Source organism: Caretta caretta, chromosome 1, assembly GCF_965140235.1.
Source record: "Caretta caretta isolate rCarCar2 chromosome 1, rCarCar1.hap1, whole genome shotgun sequence".
In the NCBI taxonomy this organism is placed as follows: domain Eukaryota; kingdom Metazoa; phylum Chordata; order Testudines; family Cheloniidae; genus Caretta; species Caretta caretta.
Window position 1 is genome coordinate 133,991,855 of NC_134206.1, and position 23,434 is coordinate 134,015,288.

General features: G+C 41.7%; 1 protein-coding gene and 1 long non-coding RNA gene across 7 annotated transcripts in view; one reads left to right on the forward strand and one right to left on the reverse strand.

The window, feature by feature from the left end:
- The window catches only part of MID1 (midline 1), a 328,983-nt gene that overhangs the window by 168,353 nt on the left and 137,196 nt on the right, over positions 1 to 23,434 (reverse strand). The window lies entirely within an intron of this gene.
- On the forward strand, positions 7,460 to 15,522 carry LOC125641135 (uncharacterized). Its single transcript, XR_007357993.2, has 3 exons — positions 7,460 to 7,629; positions 10,447 to 10,513; positions 13,581 to 15,522. It is a non-coding gene; the product is annotated as an uncharacterized LOC125641135 (long non-coding RNA).

Here is a 23,434-nt window from a genome sequence, read left to right on the forward strand (position 1 = left end):
TCTTCTCATCAGAGTTACATGATAGGACCCATATTTTCCTTCTGCATAATTTCATTTAAATACGACAACAACAAAACCTAAATGGAACATAAAAATGACTACATCACTGTAGATAGCTCTGTACTGCCAGCCATTCCTTTAAGTCTCTACCCTGCATGGCTCATTACACAGGAAATATTTCCAGTTTTCTTGTGGCTGAGCCCCGTACAACCCATTTTACTAGCACAAACTATTCCTTCATGGATTATAACATCAGATCCTTTATTTCCCGATTTAAGAACACCAAGTTGCTAAACAGATTTTTGTATATCTCTGGATTATTGGCATTGAATCATTTCAATCAAGCAGACAGATGAAATTAATGGTTCAGATGAAATAAGGAAATTCTCTAAATAGAGGATGCCTATTCATCTTTCTGTGGGTGCCTAAGTGAAAGCATAAGATGAAGTTTTGGATGTTACACAGAAAACAGCTTTCAAACATAACATCACTGAAAGATATAGCTGTTATCCACAGCCAAGGGCAACAAAAATTTGCCATGGCTTTAAAATTCATAGATTTGGCACTCCTTTTATAAGAACATGGGGAAAAGTTCACGGATTTCATAGTTTCACTAATTCTAAGAAACAGGCGTGCCTTTATGTACTCTGAACATTACTACAGAAAGGATCCTTCTAGATTTCCAGAGATGAAGAAAAATAAAATGTAGATAGGATATTCACAGTATGTGTGACCAATGAATGCTCCTCCTTTTAAGCACATTAATCCATTTACTCACAAATTATTTGGTACCTTTGGTAGAACTGCATTTTAACAGTGTAAAGCTGTCTGCTTATTGCAGTCTCTTGCAGTTCTGCTCGGTGGTCACTTTGGAGTGGACGAGCTGAGCTCTATTTTAAATAGATGTCTGGAAAGAGTTGGAGTGAAGTATCTATACCTAAGTCCCAGTGGGTTCTAGTAACAAAACCCTAGAAGGAAGTTTAAAAGATTAGCACTATAAAACTTCTTAGGCTGTGTCTACACTAGAGACCTTAGAGCAGCACAGCTGTATCGATGCAGCTACACCACTGTAAGATCTCTTGCATAACCACCCTATGCTGATGGGAGAGAGCTCTCCTTTCAACATAATTAAGCCACCTCCAATGAGCAGGGATAGCTATGTCGGTGGTAGGATTGCTAACTTTCTATTTGCAGAAAACCGAACACCCTGCCCTGCCCCTTCTCCAAGGTCCCACCCATTCACTCCATCCCCCTTCCCTCAGTCGCTCACTCTCCCCCACTCTCGCTCACTCACTCATTCATTTTCACCAGGCTGGGGTGGGGGTTGGGGTGCAAGGGCTCCGGCTGAGCGTGCGGTCTCTGGGGTAGGGCTGGAGATGAGGGGTTTGGGATGTAGGAGGTGGTATGGGCTCTGGGCTGGGGGCTCTGGGGTGGAGCCGGGGATGAGAGGTTTGGGGTGTAGGAGCAGGCTTTGGGCTGGGGCAGGAGGTTGGGATGCAGGAAGGAGTAAGGGCTCTGTCTGGGGGTGCGGGCTCTGGGGTGGGGCCAGGGATGAGGGGTTTGGGGTGCACAAGGAGACTCTAGACTGGGGCAGGGGGTTGAGGCATGGGAGGGGGAGAGGGGTGCAGACTCCAGGCAGCATTTATCTCAGGCGGCTCCCAGGAAGCTGCTGGCATTTTCCTCTATCTCCTAAGGGGAGGCGTGGCCAGGTGGCTCTGCGTGTACAGAACCATAACTAGGCATTTTAGCACCCAGGTTGAGCAAGCATTTTTGCACCCTCTACTTTTTCATAATTTTTCCACCCTCGCAGCTTTGCGCCCTGGGCAGATACCTGCTTGCCTCGCACTGGTTATGACCCTGCTCCTATATGATGCTATTAACACATGTTCCAACTTCACAGTCCCGCACAGGCAGAAGTCATGAAAAAGGTCTGTCCTAAACAAAGGAATGTGTGCTTGCCTTAATTTGCATTTAAGCAGTAAACAGGGGCGATGCCACCAAGCAGGAAGGGGGAAAAAAAACAAACGATGCACAAACAATGGGGAAAAAAACAGCAGAGAACATCCTTCCACATAGTCTCCTGGTTCTCAGATGGAAATGTTTTTCAAGAGGAGGACTGAAACTATAAACAGAACAGGCAAACACCCCAACAGATCTTTCTCTCTTTCCTTGCCCATTGCATTCTCTGCACATGAGAAGACAAAGGAAATAGCCGTTGGACTCTGGGCCGGGGAGAGTGGTTCCTGACCTAAAGAGTTTGGTCAATAACCTCGCTGGAAGCATGTGATGAGAAATTTTGCTTGAATTTAATACAGTTTGTTCAGTTAGTAAATGTTTTATCTTCATTTTTCTTGTAACCATTTATGACTTTTATGCCTCATTACTTGTACTCACTTAAAATCTCTCTTTGTAGTTAATAAACTTGTTTTATTGTTTTATCTAATCCAGTGTGTTTAAGTTCAAGTGTCTGGGTAACTCCATTTCGGGTAACAAGATGTATATATATTATTTCCTTAAAGGAATAGTGGACTTAATATATTTGTAATGTCCAGAAGAGGGCTGGGCTATACAGGACATATGTTTCTGGGGAAAGATCAGGGAATGGGGGGGTGTCGAGGTCCTCCTGCAGTATAATCAAGGGTGGTGAGACCCAGGGTGTAGCTGGCAGCCTGCAGTTACACACAGACACTCAGGGTGTGGTTTGAATGAACCCGAGGTTGCAGGGTGTAGCTGGCAGCCTGCAGTTACACACAGCCCCTCACTAATCTGGATTGTGTCCCGGTATGTCACAACTGGGACCCAAGAGCTGAAGGCCAATTAATCGGATATGTAAGTTTCTCAGTACCATGCATTTTTCAGATGAAGTTAATTGAAATTTTTTGTATGGCATCATCAAAACAAACTCCATAATTCATTTGTGCAGATCAAAGTTCTGATCATTCCCAAAGATCTACTCTTATGGGCTTTTAACTGTACTACAAAAGAGAGAAAAACCTTTGCTGGCACCGCATGAAATCACTAAATAACATATTTTAAACATTGTTCCCAATGAGACCAATTTCAATTTTCTATACAAGCTCTTCCTGACATCTTCCACTGTCCTCATTTCAAGGATGATGGCTGAAAGCTTCAAGTCAATATGAGAGCAGAACATGAGTGTCATCTAAAATATACCTGAACAGGTAGCTCCACAGGGTAATCCTATTTGAAGAACTGTATAGGTATAACACTGACAACAACTTTGGTTAAGTATTTTCACACCTGATATTAAAAAAAAAACAACACATCGTTTATCTAGGTATTTATCTGGCCCTCAGCACCAACATCCAAGCACCACCCAATCATTAATGGATTTTATCCTCACAACATCTTGGTGAAGCAGGGAAGGATTATCCTCATTTTACAGATTGGGGAATTGAAACACAGGGTAGTTTAAGTGATTTGCCTTAGGTCGCACATGGTAAGTCTTCACTGCAAAGTAATTGGCATCTGGGTCTGAGCACCCAGATTAGCCTACCTTAGATATGAGCAATCATGCTGCCAGTGCTAAAGTAGTCTGAAGAAAGTCGGGGGGGGGGAGGAGGGCACAAGGGAGAAGGGGTCTCTCAGTCTGGGAGCAGCAGCTTTGGTAAAACAGTGCTTAAAGTGCACCTCTCAGTGATCCAGCTCATTTTTATTTTATTTTGTCAGATCTTTCACTGCCCAGACACACTTTAAGTACTGCACACTGCAAAGCCCTAACCAGAGTTGTTGTGTCTTGATGCTACACCCCCTCCCTCCCGCATGCATCACGAGGATTTCTAGGGACACATTCCACAGTTCTTTGTGTTGCAGTAAGCTGAGCCACTCTACACTGCTTTCCCAGTGAACTGTGGGAGAACTTGTCTGTGCTTCTGGGCACACGGGGGCAATCGTGGGAAGGCACTGGAGGATTATCAGCATTCAAGTGATAAAACCTGCACCCTCACTGCAAAGGTTATCAGCCCATGTGAAAGCAGAACTTGACCTCCAACCTATATCCTCAGTTAGGCCAACAAGCCTGGGTTGAAAGCACCACCAGACTCAACTAAGAGGTTTTTGTGTGTGGACAGGAAGGAGGTTAGGAACAACACCAAGTGTCCAAGCGAAGTCTGCAATGAACATATACCCAGAGAGAGCATGGAAGTTGTAAAAGAGCCAGGGATTGAACCCATTCTCCTGCATCCCAGTCCAGTGCTTTAATAAGTAGACTTCCTACCTCAATATTGTTAAACATAAGAATAAACCTGCACAATATTTAAAATTAATTGCTACAGCTGTGCATCATATTTTTAATATAAACACTTTAAACCAGGGCCAAATTTTACCAGAGCAATATGTCTAAAGAATCTTTAAAGTCTTTGAGATCAAAGGTGCTATATGAATGTGAATGCATTATTAATATTCTATTTTTCCACGCATCTAGGCTTTTATATCAGACCCATCATTGTGGTATCTGTAGCCCCAGCTGGTGTTTCATCTATAGAAGTACCTCTTCTGCAGTTGTGTCTCCACTGCTTATAAGGTGTGTTTAATAATTATATTATATTTAATATTTTGATATAATATAAAAGTCAAAATGAAATGATTTGACATAATTAAAATGAAATTGAATTCCAAATTGTTTCAATGGTTCTGAATTAAAAAATGTTTCAAAGTTCCATTCCATGGGAAATTTCAATATTTCAGCTTTTCATCATTCCAATTCAGGATATCATCATCGCAGAAATTTCAGAATTTCCTGCTGAATGAAAATTCTGGTTTCCAACCAGCTCTACAGGAACAGAACTATGCAATTTTACTTTGTAGCCCTATAGTGTTGAACAGTACATGTACTGTTTACTTTTTTAACAGAACTAGAGGTTCCCTGAGGGCACTTTACAAATTTACACTAAAGGGTTAGGAATGTTCCACTGAGCAGTGATACACCTGGCTGAATATCTCCAGGGGATATATATCCCAGCATTGTGACTCTTTTATACCAGCTAGGTTTGGGCAAAGTGGTCAGCAAAGGGCTGCATGACCTACCCTAGCACCGAGCAGCCTCCCCTCCCCCACCCCTGCCTTTTCAGGATCCACAGACCAGGGAGCATTTCGAGACAGCGTGGAGCAGTCAGTGATGGATTGGAAGAGGGAGGTGATATGACCCGGATCCATTATTCCAAATTGCATGCCAATAATTAACTCCTATTGCAAGCACCACATGGCAATGCAGCAAGTGGCCCAAGTTATGGCTGCCAGCAGAATAGGGTAAGCAAAAAACATCCTCCCCTCCTTCACTGTGGAGGGATAAATCTGGCCTAGAGTGCTTTACACCGAGTACAGTATTGTAGCATTACAAATGAGGCAAGAGAGCCACACTGTTAAAGGAACAGTAGAAGGAGGCAAGAGACCACACTGTCAAAAACCCCAAATCCAACAAACTTTAATGCATCCAGAGCCTTCAGACCCAACCATGTCTGCCGCCCTACAGGTGAAGACATGGGGCACCATGCACCAAAAGAGCACTTTGATCCAATTTCTATTCTGCGAACCTCTCTCAAATCACATTCACCTGCAGTCCCAAGTGGTGGGGGAGGGGAAGTCTATTGCCTTCAGCAGGCAGGCTCACCTCAGGGCTACATTTATTCCCCCTCCCCGCCCACCATCAGAATCATTTAAGCCCCCAATTGCTGTAATTTACCAAGGTGCCCTTTTGCATTCTGTTTTTAAAATGACAGTTGACAAGCTACCATATGTGACCAATAACTGCTACTCGGAGCTAAGATCTGCAGATGGTGATAGACGTGGCGCCTGGCATGCCATTAGCCATGGGAATTATCAATTATAGACTAGCCAAAATAAACTCTTCAGAAATTTCCTCTGGGTGTTAATCATTCTGAATCACATTCATTCTCGCACTTTAGGCAAAGATTCTTGACCTTATTCTGAGCATAAACACAAATATTAAACAATGTATCTATCATCACCTGAAGCTATGACTAACCTTTTTACCCCAACAACAGTTACAATTAAAAATAAATAAATTAACCTCCAAAGCATAAATGATCGAATCCCAAAGTTTCACTGACTTGCTTGATTTTCTACAAAATAAACTACGGTGTGAATTTTGCTCTGTGTCAATTCACATACTGAAAACATTACAATTTTATCCTTTAAAAGTAGAATAGCTAATTCCCTTCCTGCCATGAGTGCAGGGGATTGGACTAGATGACCTCTCGAGGTCCCTTCCAGTTCTATGATTCTACTATTCACTTAAAATATTACTGTACAAGGCTGGGGAAGTAAATTAACTCAGTCGCCTTTCATTTCTGAAGACCTAGGTTCAAACCCTGCCTAGGTTACACAGTTGCATGTGTTTGGGGATCTTATAAGAATATTTGACTACATCAGAATCATACACCAGCATATAATTTGGTATGGCTGGAGTTCTCTGTTATTGAATTTGCCCACAACATTCTAGCCAGTGTTATATCACTTTCATTAGCACTAGATTTAGCCATACAAATGTTGATTAAAACAACACATAAACACTAAAAATATTGATCTTAAAGACCTGATACAGCACCATATAGCTGAGGTCATCAAAAGTGTGTGTCACAAGGTTGTCCACTCCTCAGGGCTAATGTAAAACTCTTGCACAATGGAGCAAAATATTTCAATGTTTGTTTTTATTACTAAGGGCCAGAGAACAAGTCCCTTACTCCTGCTGATGAATGTTTACTCACACAGGTAGATCCCAGTGTGAGTAAATGTTCACCAGTGAGAGCAAGGGGCTCACAATCTGGCTCAATGAGAGCTCATAAACAGTGTTTAAAAAATGGAATAAGGTATTTCCCAGAATCTCTTAAGTTGACAACATCCCTTTAAATTTTGCTTCACTCTTTTTTAAAAATATTAAACTTTTTTTCCCATTTGGTTTCTAAATTGATTATATCTGGTTTCATTATCAAGCTTACAGCTATCAGTAAAAAGCTTGATGAGAGAGAATGTACAAAATTCCTCAAATTATAGAAAAATCCCCTTGGGATTTGATCCTTGGAGAAAAACTTTTTTAGTGAGTTTTAGATAAGCTAAACTCAAAACTACATACTAAAAAAATGTACTTTTTCTTTGATTTATATAATAAACATGAGAATCAAAACTAGGGGACCAGAGGATTTATTTGAGATAAATCACCATTGATCATTATGCCACTCACAGACTGAAGCAGGATTAAGGCACACATATTAATGGAGAAGTGTATGAAGTTAGCAATGACTTTTCTCAGTACTTCTTTTGTGAGGCCTTCTGTGACAGGGTGTACTGGCCCCGCAATGGAGCGGAACAGATTAAAGCAGCGCTCTTAGCAGCAGAAGCCATGCCCCCTGCTGGGCATGCTCCAACTGCTGCTGCAGTATAAAAACAAGCAGGCTAGCTCAGACTGGGCTCACTGCTGAGGAGGAAGGATGCACCTTGCCAGTGCCAGCTGAGTAGCAGTCAGGATCCCAGATAGCTGGAGTAGGAGATGCTGAAGCCCAGGCACTTGTGGATGACCTAAGGAGATTGCAGTTACTACCTGAGGAGCCCAGAGACTGCAAAGACACTGTGACTTCAGCTGCAGGAGTCATGGTAGGATGTAGCCCAGGGAAGGATGAGCCAGGGTCCTGGCAGAAGTGGGTGTGTTGTGGGTAGATTCCTCACTGACTGTCCAGGGGAGCCCCATTGACTCTGGTCGTTGGGCTGCACTTCCCTGTAGTCCAGGGAAGCCCCACTGGCTTTAACTGCAGGCCCACCCCACCTTTCACGGGGTGTACTGGCCCTGTGACCTAAGTTCCCTCTAAGCTGTGCAGCCTTGCAGCAGGCTGTAAAAGGCTGTGCAGCAGGCTAGGGGTGGGTGGGAACTGGGAAGGGGAGCAAGTTGAGCATCCAGGGCTGCTGTGGGCCTCTTCCCCCTCTTCTGGAGCTCTCTGCTGCTGGTGGGAAGAGAGCTGTGGCGGAGTCCTCTGCCCCAGCCCTGGGGCAGCCTGCCTGCACTGCAAACTTCTCATCCCTGGTTCCACCCCAGAGCCTGCACCCCCAGCCAGAGCCTGGCCCTGCACCCCAACCCTCTGCCTGAGCCCCCTACACATCCCAAACACCTGATCCCCAGAGCCCTTGCCCCAGCCAGAGCCTTCACACCCCAACCCTCAGCCCTATGCTGAGCCCCCTCCCTCGCACATCACCTCCATATTGGTGCACAGAGCAAGATTCATTCTGCACATGAGTGGGGAAAAATTAGAGGGAATGCTGCCCATGACACCTTCTTTGAATCCCTGTTTTAAAAATTCCTGTCTCAAACCTACTTGCTTCTCCAACTATTACCCCATTTTCTTCCTCCTCTTAGCCCCCAGGCTCTTCATTTGCCATCTACTCCTACTTCTTCAGCTTTTTCTCCTCAGACTTGTTCAGTATTGTTCTGCTCTTCATGTTCTACTCAATCTATACTTACCAAGACAACCTATAATCACGTAATGCCTAAAAACCCATTCTCATTGTTGATCTGATACTTTTTCAAGCACACATGGTTCAAAAATTTCATAAATTATTTTAGCTGACTGACTTGAGACACTTTTAAAAAGGCCTGATTTTCAGAAATTGCTGTGCACCCATCCTCTGAAAATCTGACCCCTTCAAAGCTTCAAGATGAGCAAAACCCAAAACTGGAGGCACCTAAAAATCATTAGTCACTCTGGAAAATCTTATCCTTGGACTCCTGGGTCTATTCTCCTTCCTAGTGATCATCCCATGATTACCTAGTTCTCTTCTTTTCTTTCCATTTTTGCCCCACTTGTTATCTTCTCCTCTTGTTGGCTTCTCTCAGGGTTCTTCCTTCTGCATATTATCCCTAGGTAACATAGTCCTCTTTCATAGCTCTAACTACAACTCTATCATGGTGACTCTCAGAATCTCCTTCCTGTTGCCAACACTAAAACTTATGCCAAAAAAATGGGCAATTGGTCATGGACAGTGAGTACCATAGGTTGGAGGAGGCTGTGCCGCCCCAAACAGCCAGACATAGCCCTGTTCGTACTCCACTCCCAGGTCCTCCCTCCTGCTTTGTGTGCGGCTCCAGTCTCCCTACACCACTCGCCCTCCTGGCACTTTGGGAGGGTGGGGGAGCTAAGCAAGGCTCGGTAGCCGCAAGGGGTTGGTGGGGCTTTGGTGGGGTGTGTGGAAAGGGTGGGGCATCAGGCGGAAAGGGTGGGACTGAGGGCTAGCCTCCCCCACCTGGCAGTTCACGTGCCACCCACAGAGTTGGTATTTGTGCTGCAGTGCAGACGCAGTGCACAGATAGTAAAGGGGCTAGTGTTTTCTTTCCACCTCCTCCCTTGGTGTCTGCTCTGGTGTATGAAGGCAAAGAAAGACTGAGGTGGGGGGAGGGGGAGGAGGAGGAGGGAAGAGCCTTAAGTCAGCCTGCTCTGCACACTACTATCTAGTAGGAGGAAGTTAAAAAAATGCCTCAGTGAGGCTGGTCAAAATTATTTTACTTTAGAAATTAGTATGAAAATTTGCAATTAACTTTTGGGGGGGTGGAGGGAATTGGCAAAATGTATTGTAACTTTTCCCTCTTTTTTTTTTTTTTGAGCAATGTAACTTCTCAGACAGCTACACATAAGCTAGGATGCACAACCATTGAGATTGCCCTCCAATGGCAATCCAATCCTGACCCCCAAAAAAGCAGCACTGGCTGTCTCTCTCTGTCTGGATATCCCACTACACACTCAGACTCAACAGCTAAAATAAAATCTTACATTTCTTCTTAAACTTTCCCTTCTCTTTCTCTGTTAACTCCAATATTCTCCCCAACACAAAGCTCAAACTTGGTGTCATATTTGATTCCTCTTTTCTTCCTATATCCAGGTGTTGCTAACTCTTGTAGAGACCAAACAGCTTGAACTTCCATCTTTTTTCTTCTCTATTTCAACCGCTAGTATTCTGGTCCATGCCTAGTCATCTCTTCCCACAAAACACATGGGGAAACGAATCAGCTCAAAAGATCTGCTCTCACTGAGGAATCTACCTTACCCTCAGAATGTAGGAGGAGGATTTATTTTTAGTATCATTCCATAGAAACAGATAAACTGTAAAACCGTGCAATGGGCAACTCTAAAATAACCTACTGTGGGGGGAAAGTTTCTTAACCTCAGACAGCTGTTGGTTGACTTATGTCCTGAAGCATGAAGACCGAGACCTCTAAAGTGCTTTTCTTTGCTAGTATATCTGTGGATAGTCTTATCCCTATAAATAGCTAAGTGAAATTTTAATCTAGCTAAATTCTTGTTCCTAATGATATTTTGTGGCAAGTGAGTTCCATAGGCTAATTAACAGCAGCGTAAAGAGATCAGTTTTAAATCATTTGGATTTTTCCCCATCATGACCTGCTGTTGTGTTCTTGATCTGTTTTAGATTGTAAACTCCAAGGAGCAAGGATCGTCTCTTTCCATTTCCTTGCAGATTGCCATGGTCATCTACGGTAACTGCATGTGCTTATACTGATCTAGCAATACTAGACTTCTGAAAGGTGAAGGAATGGCTGGAGCTAGAAGTATTGATGAGGCATCTTTGAAGGCATAGTCTTATCAGGCTTTTTTTCCAATTAAGCTTGATAATGGGGGGGTATAAGAGCATTTACATCTAATGCACATTCAAGGACTTTAGAAAGCAATTTTACTTGAGCTGAAAATCTGAGCACCAGGACCTTTTGAAGGTAACATTTATTTGTGGGAAAAAAAGGTGGAGAAATTATACAGCTCTTTCCACATTAGAATATTTTAACACTGAGAGGAACAAGGCCACATTCAAACCCTGAGGACCATTTCATATCATTCATTTTAAAAAATTTTAAAAGATGATAAAAGGCCTACGCCCCCTGCTCCTGCAAGAGGGTGTGAGTGTTCAACTATTTGCATGTGTGTGTAAATTCACCCACCTAAGTAGTCCATGATTATTCTCACATGCCTGCATGACTGGATCCAGAGGCACTAGCCAAAAGCCTCTCCCCTTTGATTCCAATGGGAGCAAGATTAGGATTCAAAACTCTTTCCTGGATATGTAGAAATGCTACACAAAGCCAGAATATGACTTGCCCTGACAAGAACATGCAGAGGCTTAAGAGGCCACAAGAGGGGGAAGGCAGGGAGGGGGGCACAGTTAACTCTCCAGGGCCACTACTCCCCCATCTGTGCAGCTGGTTGGTGAGTGGGTGGGTAGAATTGAGGAGTAGGTGGAGCCACAGCTTCACCACCTTAACACAGGAGCTAGCAGAGATGAACTGGTGCAGAGGAGGAAGTAACTTGCTACACTAGGAGCCAATTATTTCCTCACTGGAGCAGGGAGGAAGAAGAGACACATTTCATTCCTTAGCTTGCTCCTGAGGCACTAACTGTTGTATCCTTGGGGGCAGCAGTTTTGGCTATTACCACGACAACCAAATACACAACGCTAACAATCACCCTTTTACTCAGGGCAGATTGTATGGCCCAGCCCTGACACTGGAAAAAAAAAAAACAAATGTGAAGACAAAACATGAATATTTAGGGAAATCCAAGTTTTATCTTCAATGCTGAGCAAAATTTTGTCTAGATGAATTACAAGTTATTTCCTATGATCTCATCCATTTCGCAGGGGGAGGAAATCTGCTTATTCACAAGAACTCGGTAAGCTCTATACAATGATAAAGGCAAACAGCTAATTATCACAAAACTAAAAATATATTTCCATAAATAAAGCTGTGTAGGGGCAACATGAGGCCTAGTTGTTCTTCACTCCGTAACCTTAACACGAGTTATACATTTACATCAAGGGGAGAAGAGATGCCTTAGGATTTTTATAGGTTGCTATTTATTGACAGAAAAAAAACCCTCCTTACCACACAAAGGGCATATCAAAAAGAGACAATTTTGGAGTGTGATGGTGATTGGTTAGTTTGCTTTGTCAAATGCAGATCTCTACAATTATTAGCCTGTAGGATCCTGGTAAAGAATAAGTAAATTTATATATATATATATATATATATATATATATATAAGTACTAGCAGGACACTGCAATGCAAAAAGGATGTTAAATTGTTCAAGCAATGGGATGACATAACTAATACTGACATAATTTCCAGGCAGCAAAGCAAAACTAGGTCAAGCCACATTGACCTATCTAACATAATAAGCATTTTTTTCCCAGATTTTTACAATGTAGGCTGTGTCTGCAGGCATTAACGTCCTCTGTTATCAATGTATAGTGTTGTCACTCTGCTTTAATGTCTTATCACCATGTTGTGTTAATTAGACCAAAACAATATAGTGCACTTTTGAACTGTTTAACTCCCAGTTAGGAATCCTTACCTAACTGCACTCTTTTCTTTATCCAATCAGAAAAGAACCAACATTAACTCTTTACAGCCACTGGTTTCACGGGGCATTGTTAAAGGGGGTATCTGCATCAAAATATATTAATCTCTACCAGTTGCTCTATTCAGTGCATTTTATTCATTTCTAAAAAGGGACTGCAAAGCTAATTTATTTGATTAAGCAAACTGCATTGATTTTGACCCTGCTATATCACGCCAGAGCACAGGTGCAGATTTGTGCATGTATGTGCCCCAGTCACTTCCATGCAACTTTATTTCCTTCCACCCTTTGCCATTTTGTTTTCCTGTCCCAATTCTTTACCCAGACAGCATGCTGAAAGTGACAAGAATCCTGCTGTCTCCACATTTCTCCCAAAGTAGCCCTGCCTTTGTTCTCTTGACACTGTTTGCAGTTTTTGCAGCACAAATTTCATTTTTCAGGGGACATGAGGAACTTGCTGGTTTTTAACTGCATTTTTTTCAGAAAATTACATCTTACATTTCTGCCTTTACTTGCTATATTGCAGCATAGCACATTAGTCTCAACCACAATACAAGTCTGATCCTGGTTACTGAAGTCTCCATTTGCAGTTTTACCTGAGAGTTTGGAACAGAATGCAACAGTTCTCTGGGTTCCCAGGACTGTGTGTCACCTTGTTATCCCCTCCCTGTAGCAACAGGTAGCCTCACCGGACTCAGTGAGGTGTTGGCTCCCTAAACCCATGCTACTCAAAGCACTCTTCTCTAGACCATGCCAGTAGGGTTGCCAGTTTTGGTTGGATCTATTCCTGAAGGCTTCATCACATGACAATCTTGAATTAAACATTAATCTTTAATTCCTGGAGACTTCAGGACAATCCTGAAGGGTTGGCAACCCTACATGCCAGCCCTGTCTTTGCCATGCAGGTTAATAATAAGTGCACCTGAGTCCCTTTGAATCATTCCCCTGTGATCTCCAGCCCTTGACACTAACTACTCACAGAAATTCCAGATCCTCTGCCCAGTTTTACCTTAAATCACAGTTCCTATATAACACAGCACTTGTGAGAATAAAACGAGAGTAGGTTTATTTTAAAAAAGAGTGGAGATTTAACTAGAAACCAGAGAATGGTGGAAACATTTACAATACAAAATAATAAAACAAACCTGGGTCTACATGTATCAATACCTTTCCTAACATAGATTCTCTCTCAACAGGTCAGTTTGTTGCAGAGTTGGCTGTCTTCACAGAAACCAGAACCCAATTCTTCCATGGTAGCCTATCTGCATCCTTTCACTAAGGAGGCTTCTCTGCACTCTAATATATGGAATCAGTCTTTTGCCTCTACTCAAACATGGAAATCCCCTGCCCTTTTTATACCCTTTTTCACCTCAAGTGATTTTCATTGTTTGCTGTTGTCTTTGATGGTTTCCATCAATAGTCTTGGGATGGAGCAAGGTAGATCATTGAGCCTTGCTTTACATCACTGGCTAACCAAGGAGGAGTGACAGCGTCCTCCTGCTTGAATGGACCATCATCAAGACATACTGGTAACATCCATTGGTAACTAACTCTTACTCAAAGTCCATAAAACCTATTCCTTAAATATTACCCAAGTGCATATCTTAATGATTATAAATCTTGACTATTTATACGCTTTTTGTAGGTACCTTTACATGTTACTCTTTATGGATAAATAGCCTGCGAGATGTGTGTTTGGTATAATAAGTGTTAGGTCTGGTGAGAGTTGTTTGCAAAAGACTGGGGACCCTTGGCCAACAGGCTTCTGTCAAACCTAGAAATTGCCAGACTGGATCAGACGAAGACCATTTAGTTCACCATCCTGTCGCTGACAGTGGCCAGCACCAGATGCTTCAGAGGAAGGTATAAGAACTTTGCAACATGCGGATGTAGAATAATCTGACCTCCACTGTAGGTCTCCTCCTGGTCTCTAATAGAAACAGGCTTATGACCTGAAACATGAGTTATTATAATTCCAAAATTTTTGGACAACTCTGGATATTCTTGATTTAGAGATAGTTGGTAATTTTGCTGAGTTTTCATTTTTATATTGGGAAATTGAAATTTTTCATTTCTGGTCAGGTCAGCTTGAATTGGAATATTTCGTGTTTTGAGTTGAAACATTTCATTTCAAAAGAGTTCGGCAAAATATTAAACTGAATTTCCCATCAGAGCATTGCTTTGAGGGTTTGCGGTTCAGACCCCATTCTCTATGGGCCAGGCTCCCTTGAGGACTATAATGAAATGTGGATTTCCCTGACTAAACTACTTAGTGCATCATGAGTCACATGACTGTGGGAACATTATGGGGGATGTAGTCCAGCCATGGAGCCTAGCCTCTACAGGAGAAAGGGAACATCAGGTGCCTGAACTACATCTCCCATGAGGTAATATGCTACTAGGGGACTACAGTTTAGTATTTAACGGGCTCAAAATGAAACATTTTAGATCAGTTCAGTAAACTGAAATGAAACATTTCATTTCAAAAATGTTAATGTTTTGTTTGAAAAGGTAAATTCTGAATCTCAATTTTTCTGGATCTATGTTCTGCAAAAAATCTGGGAAAGAAGGGAGACAGGCAAATGGGTTCATTTTCTAAACTTTTCTTGCTTGCCTAATTAGCAGAATTTAGCATTCTCCCCTAAAACACTGGGCCTGATCCTCATGTGATGTAAATCCTCAAAGCTCCATTGACTTCAATGGAAACTGCCAATTTATACTGGCATAGGATCTGTACCATTTTATTTAAACATCAAGTGATTCTGCTTATTATATTACTAATTTTACAGTATTATGGCTCAATCTAGCAAATGTTTTAAGCACATCCATAGCTTTATTCACATAAGTAGTCTGAAAGAAACTAATCAGAAAACTAGGGCTGTCAAGCAATTTAAAAAATTGATTAATTGCACAATTGTGCTATTAAAGAATAGCATTTAAATTTTTTGGACATTTTCTGCACTTTCAAATGTCTTTCAATTACAACACAATACAAAGTGTACAGTGCTCATTTGTATTACAAATATTTGCACTGTAAAGAGATACAAGTACAATAATGCAAACGCTACCATGAAAGTTGAACTTACAAATATAGAATTATATACCAAAAAAACTATACTCAAAAACAAAACCATGTAAAACTTTAGAGCCTACAAGTCCACACAGACCTCCTTCTTGTTCAGCCAATTCCTCAGACAAACAAGTTTGTTTACATTTTATGGGCGATAATGCTACCTGTTTACAATGTCACCATCTGAAAGTGAGAACAGGTGTTCTCGTGGCACTGTTGTAGCTGGCATCATAAGATATTTACGTGCCAGATGCACTAAAGATTCATATGTCTCTTCATGTTTCAACCACACTTACAAAGGACATGTATCAATGCTGACGGGTTCTGCTCAATAACCATCCAAAGCAGAGCAGACTACTGCATGCTCATTTTCATCATCTGAGTCAGCTGCCACCCGTAGAAGGTTGACTTTTCTTTGGTGGTTTGGGTTCTGTAGTTTCCACATGTGAGTGTTGCTCTTTTAAGACTTCTGAAAACATGCTCCACACCTCGTCCCTCTCAGATCTTGGAAGGCACTTCAGATTCTTAGCCCTTTGTTCAAGAGCAGTAGCTATTTTTAGAAGTCTCACATTGGTGCCTCCTTTGCGTTTTGTCAAATCCTCTCTGAAAGCGTTCTTAAAACAACCATGTGTTGGGTCATCATCCAAGACCGCTATAACATGAAATATGGCAGAATGCGGTAAAACAGAACAGGAAACATACAATTCTCCCCCAAAGAGTTCAGTCACAAGTTTATTTAATGCATTATTCTAAATGAGTCATCAGCTCTACTGATAGAAGAATGTCCTCTGGAATGGTGGCCGAAGCTTGAAAGGCTAAACATTCTTATGCCCAGTCTGGTACATAAATACCTTGCAACACCAGCTACAAAAGCGATATGCAAACTCCTGGTCTCACTTTCAGGTGACATTGTAAATAAGAAGCAGGCAGCACTATCACCCATAAATGTAAACAAACTTGTTTGTCTTAGTGATTGGCTGAACAAGAAGTAGGACTGAGTGGACTTGTAGGCTCTAAAGTTTTACATGGTTTTGTTTCTGAGTGCAGTTATGTAACAACAACAATCTACATTTGTAAGTTACTTTCATGATAGAGATTGCACAACAGCACTTGTATGCAGTGAATTGAAATACTTATATTTTTATAGTGCAAATATTAGTAATAAAGTGAGCACTGTATACTTTGTGTTGTAATAGAAATATATTAATGTAATTAAAAATATATCCAAATATATTTAATACATTTCAATTGGTATTCTGTTTAACAGTGATTAATCCCAATTAATTTGAGTTAATCATGTGTTAACTGCACTTGACAGCCCTACAGAAAACACATGTGAATAAAGTAACATGTGTTACTTTACATGGTTAAGTGTATGCAGGAGCGGGTCCTATTATGTGGTGCTTCTACTCCCCTCCCCCCAATATTCAAAAGTCAACTTAATGAGGACAGGAAGTAGTGCTTTTCACCTCTTTTCCTAATCTAATTACAAGATTTATACTAATTCCCCTAAGCAAAATTGTCATTAATGTACAAGTAAAGATGTGATTCTGTTCCCCTTACAAAAGATTAAGATGTATTCTAATATAACATTGCAGCTGACAACATAAATATCAGAACATTTTCTGTTAAGGATATAAGTAACTTCTCCATTGTAATTTTTCCATTGCATGATTATATTGTACTCTGCTCACCGTGTCAACCCATATCAAGAGGCATAGGGGGTGGGTTTGACTTGGTATGGAACCGGAACAACACTTACGTTTTAGTACCAAAAACCTGAAGAGAAGTAGACCTAAATACAACATTTAAAGTACACCTCAGATTTTGCATGTCAGAATCATTTCCAACCACACACCCTTATACCAACTGGGCAATTAATTAAATGCTATGCATCACTGAATCTCACCAATAAAATGTCACAGGGCCTAATCCTCTGCTACTTCAGTAAATGAGTTTTAACCTTTGACTTCAGTGGACCAGGCTCAGGATCAAAACACACACTTTGAGAATTTTGACACAGAGTTTGGGAGTTAGAGTCAATAGTCAAGGTGCAAAATTAAGTGATATAGTTAAGCAGGTAGCATTCCAAAGCTTCCTAGAGAAAAAAGTGCTTGCCTACCCAAGAGACTCTGCAGAGCAGACTTCACCCATGCCTGGAGGAGCCCTGTAGAACAGAATTAACTTCACCACAGCTGATATCAGTGGTGTAGACTTGAGCTGACAGGCACAGGGGAGCCAACCTTTGATGTCCCCCTGATTACTACTCTAAATGGACCCATGAATGGGGTTCTGGCAGATGGGGATTGCTTCATGGGTAACACTTCCAAACATCAACCAGCTCGTCAAATAATACATTGCATCTGTGGAACCGGCCATACTCCTGACCCATTGATAGGGGTTTTGCTTACCTTCCTGTATATAGATATCTATGTGGCTAGTGTCTCACACTTGTTTTGATTTGTTTTTTTACTTTCCCACCCCCACCAAAAATTAAAGTAGTTGTGGTTCCATATTCCCAAGGATTCCTGAGTGTTTTTCAGTGGGGAAGAATCAGCTGCCAAGATGACCACAGCGGTTCTATTTTCCAGATCCAGAAGTAGGAACACGCCTCTGGGTGGGAGCTAGAGCCACAGTTTTTTTTATTCGACAGAGATTTAACCCAGTCCTCATTGTTGACAGCGGCATGTGGCAAAAGGGCTACACTTGCAGATGTGAAGAACTTTACACATGTGAATTATCATATTGGAATTGTGAGAGTCAGCTTGGTGCTATACTGGTAGTTCCATGCAACACCACCTGAGAAACTTTCACTGGCCATTTTTCCCTTCTGGAGCCAGTCAAGTAGGGGAATTTAACAAACTCTGAATTCAGATGCTGGGGGGGCAAGAGAGAAGGAATTCAGCTCCACAGCAGCTGCTCTGGCTGAGCCTGAAGTGACATTGACAGGATGAATACATAACTTTCTTATAACACACATGCAACGTGACACCGAGAGTTAGGTGCCCAGGTGCAATTGTCAGGCCTCTTATAGAAATGCAAAAAATTAATCCTTCTTTCCCAAAAAATAAAGTGATGGACTATCAAGTACCAACTCCTTTCAGCAGTAATAAAATCTTAATACAACTAGATAATTTACAAGTGTATTATTGTGGCAAAATATTGTCATTACAGTCCATTTTGTTATAATAAAAATTGATAACAAAACTATTGTGTCTTCTCAGTCTCTGTCCCTCTGGGCCAGGAGTAGAGCCTAGCTTTCTCTTAATCTTTTTAGTACTTTTCAAAGTGTTTTTAGACCTAAACATGTACCAAGAAAAATCTAATCATATTGCAGGGCCAAATAAACACACCTTAAAGTGTTATATTCCAGCTTTTTTGAATTGCACATCTTTCCACCCATATCCCCATAAGATAATATAATAAATATATCTATGAAGTATCACTTTGAAACATTAAGAACTATTTTTATGATAAACATCAGATCAAACTCTGCTTCCTCAAACCGTTGTGGTGCCTTTTAAGTTCCATACAGGGTCGATTTCATATTACAGGCTTTAGCTCTCAAGTGATGTGCAATAACTCTTCACAACCTGCAGAAACAGTATAAGCACGAAATAGCACAAATGTACAGAAAAACGGTGCAGCAAAAGGTAGACTACCGTATAGGAAACCTTAAAGGTTTGGAAGTTCAGTTCAAATAAGCCCTGGAAGTTCTGATGCTTATTCAAAACTTTATCCACATTTTTGTGCGTCCCTTTTCTTTCTCCCTTACTAGTGTAAGCAGGGGAACAGGCCCACTATTGTGGGGAACTTTCCTGGCTTATACACTACCCTGGTGAAGTGGGTTAGCGAAAGGATCTGAGTCTTCGCTCCCCCTTCCTTTACCCTGATTTCCCATTGATCCTTCCCCTTACTTTTAGTCCTGGGAGCTAGCCTTCTGAAAAACCCCCACTGAGTTAGTAAGGGGACAAAAGTCCCCTTACATTTGTTTCTGCCTCCCCACCCATCTGATTCTTCTCCCGGACTCCATCTTTCTACTCTGCTGAGCTCCAGCAAGTCCCCTGAGCATTTACTAATTCCTCAGTCTCAAAGTGTATCCCTGACCCACCCTCCAGCAGACCCCTTACCTTTGGTGCTATTCTGTTGATGGATTCTAAGGTCTGGCACTATTTTTACTGAGCTCAAAGGCTTCTTCAGGTTAGAAGGGGTCCAGAATGCATTGTCCCCACCCTTGATCCCACAGAAACCCTGGAATTTGTTAGATTGGAAGTCAGCAGCCAGCCCAGCAGAGAATGCCAGACATTCTGAGAACCTGAGATGTATCAAAGGTAGAAGGGGATTAGTGAGAGAGAAACACTTCTAAATATTTTAGAACCTAATAAAAGGTTTAGGTTTGGTTCCTTTCAAGATAGGGGAGAAGGCTCCATTTTTATTTATTCCAAGCTGGTTATGCACATCCATAGTGTGTGTGTGTGTGCGCGTGTGTATATATTTAATATAATATGCTATTTATAAACTAAGATCAGGTAATTCAGTTTAAAGTTAATAAGGAAGTGGCTATGTCTGCACTGAAATGTTTACTCTTAACTCTGGTTTAAATTCTATCATGTAAAGTTTTTGTGAACTTCAAGTCTGACCTCTACAGGTAGGTAACTGAAATATGTACTGTATCTTTTGATCACAAGTTGTACAAAGATATTAGACACTGCAGAAGGCCAGTCTTCCAGCCTTAATACACAAACCACTGATGAGGTTTAAATATTTAAGGATTTATTTTTAAAAAAACACTAATATGTACATTTGGTTCAAACAAATGCAGTTTTACAAAAGGCATATACTGCACAATAATCAAATAGCACTATTTTATACTCTAATTTATTTCTATTTTTCCTCTCCACCACTACCCTCAAACATGGCCGGATTTTTCATAGCTATAAAAGCAAATGTTGTTTTCTAAGTTGTGAAAAACTCAAATTTGTTATGTTTTTAAATGTCCTATTCGGTGCCACCTTTTTCTAATCATAACCTATCCTAACAAACTATCCTTTGTCCAGTGATTGAATCCCCTCTGTTCCCACAAACCTACAGCACATGTTGCCATAGTTACTCTGCATGTCTATTTACCACACAAATGATCAAAGAAAGCAGACAACACACACACACACACACAAACTTTGCCAGACTTCCTACCGGGTAATGTCCAGGCACTAATTAACTGATATACTCTCAGCCCACAGTTTCCATACACTTGTTTTCTTTATTAGATATGGCACACACCAAACAGAATTCTCAGAGATAAATTCTCATTCTAGACAAGACAGCTCCTGAAAAAAAAAAAAAAGAACTCTAAGCAGCACTTCCTAAAGCAAGTCTTATGATTACAATATTTCAGGACAAGGATATAGATTTCTTAGCAAGGAATAAATTAAGAATTAAAAAGGTGCACTAAAGAAAGTAGGAAATAGAAACCACATGCTAAAAAGCTAAACATCTGTATGGAAGAGGGATGATTTTATGTTTTACGTGTGTTATCGACTAAAATTCTATCCAGCATGTATGCACTCTATGAATCATATACTATAAAAGCTATGACTATAGCTGTGACAAATAAGAACTGAAATGGCCTCTGTGCCTTACAGATTTTATCTTCACTTTTAATTAGGTTCTTAATGATCCATTAGCAAATTGCATGTCTAATAGGACCCTTTTATAGGACTGTGAGCCCAGTCCTGCCCTGATCAAAGTCAATGGGAATAGTGCCATTGACTTGAGTGAGTGGAAAATAAAGCCCTAAATCTGCTTTCACAGAATTCCTATGTGCTGCATTATGGTGTTAGTATGTTTGAGGATATTATTTGTTGTGGGCAAAAATGGGTTTGAATATTAAAAATTAATTGATTACCTAGTTTCTGAGATCCATTTGGGGAACCTTAAACAGATACCACACTGCCCTCTCCAGTTTTAAAGTAAATACCAAGAATACAGACAAGCAAACTGCACCCAGCCACACTGGCCTCAATAAATCTTAGAACTCTGACACATCTGTGTTCTTATCTAAACTTCTGATCTTTGAGAGTTTTTTGACTCTTTTGATCCCTTTTCCCCAAGAAGTGAGCTGGTCAGAATTTTAGTAGATGGAAATTTCAGTATCCATAGTGAAGCTGAAGATTTGTTTCCTGGTATATATTTGGCTGTCATGTTGGACCAGAGGTGGGCAAACTACAGCCCGTGGGTCACATCTTGTCCATGGGACCGTCCTGCCCGGCCCCTGAGCTCCTGGCCCAGAGGCTAGCCCTTGGCTCCTTCCCCACTGTCTCCCCTCCCCCTCAGCCATGCCGCCAGGCGGGCAGCACTCTGTGTGGTGGAGCTGCGCGCTCATGCAGGACAGCGTGTCTGTCTCCGGCTGGGTGGCGCGGCTCCAAACATGCTGCTCTCAGCGGCATGGTAAGGGAGCCAGGGGGGTTGGATAGGGTAGAGGTTCAGGGGGTGGGGGGGAGACAGGGAACAGGGGGGATTGGATGGGAGAGTCCCGGGGGGGGCAGCGGTCAGGGGACAAGGACCGGGGGGGGGGTTGGACATGGGTGGGGTCGGATGGATGGAGCGTTCTGAGGTGGGCAGTCAGGGGGCTGGAAGTGGGAGGGGTCAGATAGGGGCTGGGGGTCAGGCTGTTTGGGGAGGCACAGCCTTCCTTACAGTTTTGCACCCTGATGTGGCCCTTGGGCCAAAAAGTTTGCCCACCCCGGGTTAGACCCTCTTAAACGACATAGTTCCACTTCCTAGGGACGTACTTTTGACTAGAGGCCTGAAATTTTCCAGCTGCAGAATTACCAAGGTGCTTTGAAAGATGTGATGTACACAGCAGTTGTATGGAAACGTCACAATTTCATTATAGAGGTTTCAGTGGAGTTATTTATATCAGACAGAACAGAGACTGTCACAGCTCTTGCTGAGGTTTTAAATTACCTCCTAATGAAAGGCTATTTCTTTTTACATGTCTCATTTATGACTCTCAGCACAGCATTCCATACCACCAACCAACGATGTCCCGCTAGGGACTGTGGGCCTGGCACAGTTGTAAAGCAGGTTGAATCCTATCAGCCCAACAGGCAGCAGATTACTTTTCTATGGGTAATTTCTGCTTTTCGGCTAGGATAGTTAGCTTCATTGCACTTTCCTGAGCCTGTGCACTATTGTTCAGTAGCTATATGCTGCCTGTGGGCCAGATCATTCATCAGCACAATATATGATTTCATTTGAATGCGATGACACCAGATTTGTTTGATAGTTAACCCTGCAAATCCAAACCATACTAGGATTATGACAACAAATTGGCTGGCAGATATAAAAGGCACATCTTTTCCTGAGGACGACTCCTCTTCAGAAATTTTCAAATAAAATCAGAAGTGATTTCTAACCATCTCATGATTTCTAACCAATTTCATGGCACTTCAGTTCCTGAATATTTTGCTTTCTTATTTTGTACTGTCCTTCGGTCATCACATCTGGAGGCTTATCAAGATCTCCAATTACCATTTTAAAGATGCAAAGAGGCTATTTGAGCTCTGTCAACATACGCATGATTAGTCTCTTCAACTCTAGACTATTAGATCACTGGCTTTTGTTCAGCAAGAACAGATTCTCTGCCAAACTGAAATACTTCTCACACACAAACACCACTGAAATCCAGTGGCAACTTCAGAATTGTGCATATGGCATAAGTGAGGTCAACCAAGTTGGTTGGGAAAGCTTGCACAAAAATGTGTGTCTAAACACACGGGCAGATCTTCACCTGCTGTAGTTGCTCCATTATGAAACTATGACAACGTATAACAGTCAAGGGTCTGCCCTATTGGATCTAGTTCTTCTCTCATGTACAGAGGGGAAAAACCAGGAGTAACTCCATTAAAATTAATGGGGCTGCAGCAATGTAAAACTGCTGTGAGGGAAGAATCGGGCCCATATTCTCAGCTTCATGTA